Here is a 6,000-nt window from a genome sequence, read left to right on the forward strand (position 1 = left end):
CTACCGCGGCCGCCTGTGGAGAACTCCGCCCTCCGGGTCTTCGAGGCGAGGAAGGGGGAAGGCCAGCCAATGGGAGGTAGGGGGCGGGGCCTGAGCCTGTGCAAGGGGCGGGGCCGCCGCCGAGATTTGGGAAGAGGTTTCTGGAAGCCGGAGCTGGGTTCTGCGGCTGGGCTTTCCGGTTCGCGGCCGAACCGGTGCGGGGTTTCCAGTAAGGCTTACGGGGCCCTGGAGTTCTTCCTTTCATCACTTTACGCAAAAGGAAGCTGTTAGTACTCCGTGGCCTCGCTGAATTTTTGACCCAGAGCCATTGGAAGAGTAAATAATTGCATTTAGCACATGGTAGTACCAGAAGACTTCTAGTCCACTTTTGCTGCTAACCTAAACATTCACTCCCCTAACCCCACAGCGCCAATGCTTTGGCCACCTGATGAGAACTGACTCACTGGAAAAGACCGTGATGTTGGGAAAGACTGAAGCTGGGAGGAGAAGGGGACAACGGAGGATGAGATGGTTGGATGGCATCACCGACTGGATGCACATGAGTTTGAGCAAGCTCTGGAAATTGGTGATAAACAGGGAGGGTTGGCGTCCTGTAGTCCATGGGGTCGCAAAGACTTGGGACAGGACTGAGCGACTGAACTGAAATGAACCCCACAAGCGTACAGTGATAAATACGAAGCGAGAGCTTGTGCATGTGCGATCAATCCAAACAGCAGTTGCGTAAGAAGCGTCTATTATCCTCGTTAATGAGTCAACTAGTCTGGAGAAGAGCTCTTGGCTCTGTTCCTTGCTTTTAGAACCCAGGCTACCCTGCAGGTAAAAATCAGTAATGACCGCGTTACCAGATGAACTGATCCTCTACGTCAGAGAGATAATAAAGGTCATCCAGCATGGATTTCTACAATTTGTGCCCAGTTGCCTCACCCAAGCTCCATAAATTACCTACGTCCACACCCAAGCTTGCTCTTTTTCCTCTTGTCTCAGTCTGGGTGTCTCTGCTCCCTTCCAAGTGAACCTCTCCACTGCCTGCTCCCGCCTGTGAAGCCTTCCTTGGCATATCTTTAACGTTATCCCTTCTGGTACTACTCTCCAGTATAACTGGGTAAGACTTTTGTGTCTGAAAGTGTCCCTTGACTTTAAAACTTCTTTCTGGTTCTCTATTTTCTTCCATCATAATTAAGCCTTTGAAAGAATTGTGTATCAAGGACATTGCATTCCATGAATATTTGTAGGATTCAGCAAAAAATCTTTTGACTGAATAAATGCACATTGTCTTCCTCTCCACTCCATCAGCTCCTACCCTCTGACTTCCTACTTGGATCTGACGCATGCTGTATCCACAATGATTATTCTAACACATACTTTGGAGCCCATGACTCCACTGCTTAAAATCTTTCATTGGCTCATCAGTGCTTTTGAGACAAAAATTAACACTATCTTCAAGGTTTCTTTCATGCTCATGGGCTTTTCCCTCCTATTTGGACAAAGTCTTCAAAGTTCCTGACTGTGCTCACTCATCTCTACTTTGAAAAGTACTGTTTCCTCTAACCTTTCCCTCACCTTTGTGCTTGTCCAGCTCCTTTAAAAATAAACTCAAGAACATGCTGGCAAGTGCACTCAGACATAAACCCACACATCCCAGGCAGAGGTCTGTGCTCCATCTGCTGAACACAGAGGCCTCCTTCCACTTCTTGCTCTCCTTATAGCTCTCCAGAGTCCTCAGTTTTCACCTCTGTTGAGCTCCATTCAGAAGTTCCTAGTACCTAGCTAGTCCCCTAAGTTGATAGCCAACATTGGACCAGCCTTTCATTATTAAATGTTTCTTTGGTGTTCAAATGAACACTATTACAAGTACCTTTTCACAAATCACTGCCCATGTCCTTCCTTACTGCCATAATTTATATGCTTAAAAGTAATTGAAGATGTGAACAATTTTAGCCCTCTTGAAACATATTGGCAAGTTACCTTTCAGGAAGGACATCAGCGTAGGTGTCACATCGCCTGGAATCAAAAACACAGCTCTGCCACCCAGCATCACATTCCGATTTTCATGGATTCTAGGTGCTTTCACTTGGGCCTCTTCCTCCATAAAGTAATATTTAAAAGTGTGTTTATAACTGCACTGAAACAAAGACAGTGTACTGGTAATATACATTAAAACATTTCTTTGGCCGAAGCATTCATTTTTTCTTTCTGATTTTAAAAGAAAGTAAAACATTATAGTGAAAGTCTTAGTCATGTCTGACTCTTTGCAACCCCATGGACTATACAGTCCATGGAGTTCCCTAGGCCAGAATACTCGTGTGGATGGCATTTCCCTTATCCAGGGGATCTTCCCCACCCAGGGATCAAACCCAGGTCTCCCACATTGCAGGCGAATTCTTTACCAGCTGAGCCACCAGGGAAGCCGAAGAATACTGGAGTGGGGAGCCTATCCCTTCTGCAGCCGATTTTCCCAACCCAGGAATGGAACCGGGGTCTCCTGCAGTGCAGGTGGATTCTTTACCAACTGAGCTATGAGGGAAGCCCTATGGCCCTCTGAAAGTATGGTTAGCCTAAGGCACTGAACCTATCTTGTCAATTGAATAAGTCAACATTCCTGCCTCCTATGAGCTATGAGGTTTGGCCACAATCTTTAGCCTGTGCCTCAACCAGAAAGTTGGTTTAATACCACCACATGATGTTGTAGTAAAAAGAAAATGAGTTGCTACAAATAGAATACCTAGAACTATGGGGTACATAATAGATTACTGATATTACAATTTTCATTCTCAGTTTTCCCACAGCACAGTGTGAGAGTATGTGATTGTCCTTCTTCACTGTGTCGAAGTCATCATGGCATAAGTCTTGTCTGGGTATATTCTCATCACAGGGCAAAAGTGGCTTCTTATTGTTGGTCCATTGTCCATTTTTTTGCTAGAGTATTCGCACAAATCAATTTATATAATGTAGATATTGATGATATAAATGTAGATACATTTATATAGTGTAGATACTGGCTTAAGACTCAACATTCAAAAAACTAAGATCATGGCATCCGGTCCCATCATTTCATGGCTAATAGGTGGGAAAATGTTGGAAACAGTGACAGACATTATTTTCTTGGGCTCCAAAATCACTGCAGATGGTGACTGCAGCCATGAAATTAAAAGACGTTTGCTCCTTGGAAGAAAAGATAGAACCAACCTAAATAGTATATTAAAAAGCAGAGACATTACTTCACCAACAAAGGTCCATCTAATCAAAGCTGTAGTTTTTCCAGTAGTCATGTATGGATGTGAGAGTTGGACCATAAAAAAGCTGGGTGCTGAAGAATTGATGCTTTTGAACAGTGGTGTTGGAGAAGACTCTTGAGGGTCCCTTGGACTGCAAGGAGATCCGACCAGTCCATCCTAAAGGAGATCAGTCCTGAATATTCATTGGAATTGGAAGCTGAAACTCCAATACTTTAGCCATCTGGTACAAAGAACTGACTTATTGGAAAAGACCCTGATTCTGGGAAAGATTGAAGGAGGAGAGGAGAAGGGGACGACAGAGGATGAGATGGTTGGATGGCATCACCCACTCGTTGGACATGAGTTTGAGAAAGCCCTGGAAGTTGGTGATGGACAGGGAGGCCTGGTGTGCTGCGATTCATGAGTTCACAAAGAATCGGACACGACTGAGCTATTGAACTGAACTGAGATATTGATGTGTGATAAAATTATTGCTTTCTCATTTTTGTTTTCTTCTATTGTTTTTTGCTTCACACCTCCATTACCACCCTGAGATCATGTCATTTATCTGCCTTTGAGTTTTTCTACTTGATCATTTTGTTTTATCCATTAAATAATTTAATCCTTTCAGATTTAATTTACTGTAATCTACCTTTTCTTTTTCTAAAGAGCTCATGGTTTTCCCCAGCTCTTTTGTTAAAGAATCTTTCTCCATCTCTGAAGATTTGAAAATATACCCTTGAATTTATCCAGTACTCCTCCCTTCAAAAAGTAGAGACTAATTCCCTTTCAAATGAATGTGGGTTGTATTTAGTGACATTTCTAATGGACACAATACCATAAAAGCGACAGTATGTACTTTCCAAAAGCAGGTCTTAAAAAAGGTGTCATGGCTCCTCTCTACTCTAAGATCAGTTGCTCTGAGGAAGGCAGTTTACATGTCATGAAGACGTATCAATAGCCTTATCAGATGCACACATGGCAAGGAACTGCATATCTGGCCAGCAACCAGCAAGGATGGGAGACCTCCTGACAGTCTCCATGTGTATGGAGCCCTCTTGGAAGTGTGTACACCAGCCCCAGTCTGGCATTAGATGGTGTAGACATCTTGACTGCAACCTCATTAGAGACCTTAGCCAGAAACCCCCAACTCATTCTCAAATACCTGACCCATATGATCACTGTGAGGTAATAAATTGTTCACTGTTTTAAGCCACTAAATTGGCGGGATGACTTTTTACGCAGCAACATGGTAAACAGACTAACCCAGTGGTTCTCAATTGGGGACCATCTTGTGTCTCAGGAGACAATTGTGAATGTTGTGAGGTATTTTTAACTGTATTAATAACAGCTAGGGAGCTGGGGGCGGTTTCCACTGGCATCTTGTGGGTAGGGGCCAGAGAGTGCTAAACATCCTTCAGTGCACAGGCCAACACACACACACACACACACACACTCACCACAGAAGCAAAGAATCATCAGATCCAAAATGGCGGCATGCTGAAGATGAGAAAACCTGCAATAACCTGTCTGTTTTCCCCTCACTTATACTCTGTCTCTTTCACACGGACTTGTTTCACATCCTTTGCTCATCTAAGTACTGCTTTACCTTGTTTTACCCCTGGCCCTAGGCAACTACCAATCTGCTTTCTGTCATTAGAGAATATTTTTTTCTTTCTCAAGGATTTGGTGTAAATGGAATCATACAGTGCGTAGTTTTGTGTCTGACTTCTTCAGGTCAGTGTATTTTAAAGATTCGTTCCTGTTTTGTGCAGCAGTAGTTACTCTTTTCTCATTGCTGACTATTAATGTATTGTATTGATTTGCCAAACTTTCAGAAACTGGCCCTAGTGCCTCCCTATATTTGTCTTATTGGTAAACATTTAATTTGTTTCCAGTTTCTGGCTTTGTTGTTGAGTCACTAAGTCGTGTCCAACTCTGCGACCCCATGGACTGCAGTCCACCAGGCTTCCCTGTCCTTTACTATCTCTTGCTGTTTGCTCCGATTCATGTCCATTGAGTCGGTGATGCCATCCAACCATCTTATCTTCTGCTGCCCCCTTCTCCTTTTGCCTTCAATCTTTCCCAGCATCAGGGTCTTTTCCAATGGATTGGCTCTTCACATCAGGTGGCCAAAGTATTGGATCTTCAGCCTCAGCATCAGTCCTTCCAATGAATATTCAGGGTTGATTTCTTTTGGGGTTGACTGGTTTGATCTCCTTGCAGTCCAAAGGACTCTCAAGAGTCTTCTCCAACACCACAGGTCAAAAGCATCAATTCTTCTGTGCTCAGCATTCTTTATGGTCCAACTCTCACATGTGTACATGATTACTGAAAAATCATGCTTAGCTTTGAATATATGTACTTTGATCGGCAAAGTGATATCTCTGCTTTTTAATACGCTGTCTAGGTTTCTCATGGTTTTCCTCCCAAAAAGCAACCATCTTTTAATTTCATGGCTGCAATCACTGTCCGCAGTGATTTTGGAACCCAAGAAAATCAAATCTGTCACTGCTTCCACTTTTTCCCCTTCTGTTTGCTGTAAAGTGATGGGACCGGATGCCATGATCTTAGATTTTTCAAAGTTGAGTTTTAAGCCAGCTTTTTCACTCTCCTCATTCACCCTCATCGAAGAGGCTCTTTAGTTCCTCTTCATTTCTGCCATTAGAATAATATCATCAGCATATCTGAGGTTGTTGATATTTCTCCCTGCAGGCTTGATTCCTGCTCTTGATTCATCCAGCCTGGCACTGCGCATGATGTACTCTACATATAAGTTAAGTGA

The sequence above is a fragment of the Cervus elaphus genome, chromosome 21 (assembly GCF_910594005.1).
Source record: "Cervus elaphus chromosome 21, mCerEla1.1, whole genome shotgun sequence".
NCBI lineage: Eukaryota > Metazoa > Chordata > Mammalia > Artiodactyla > Cervidae > Cervus > Cervus elaphus.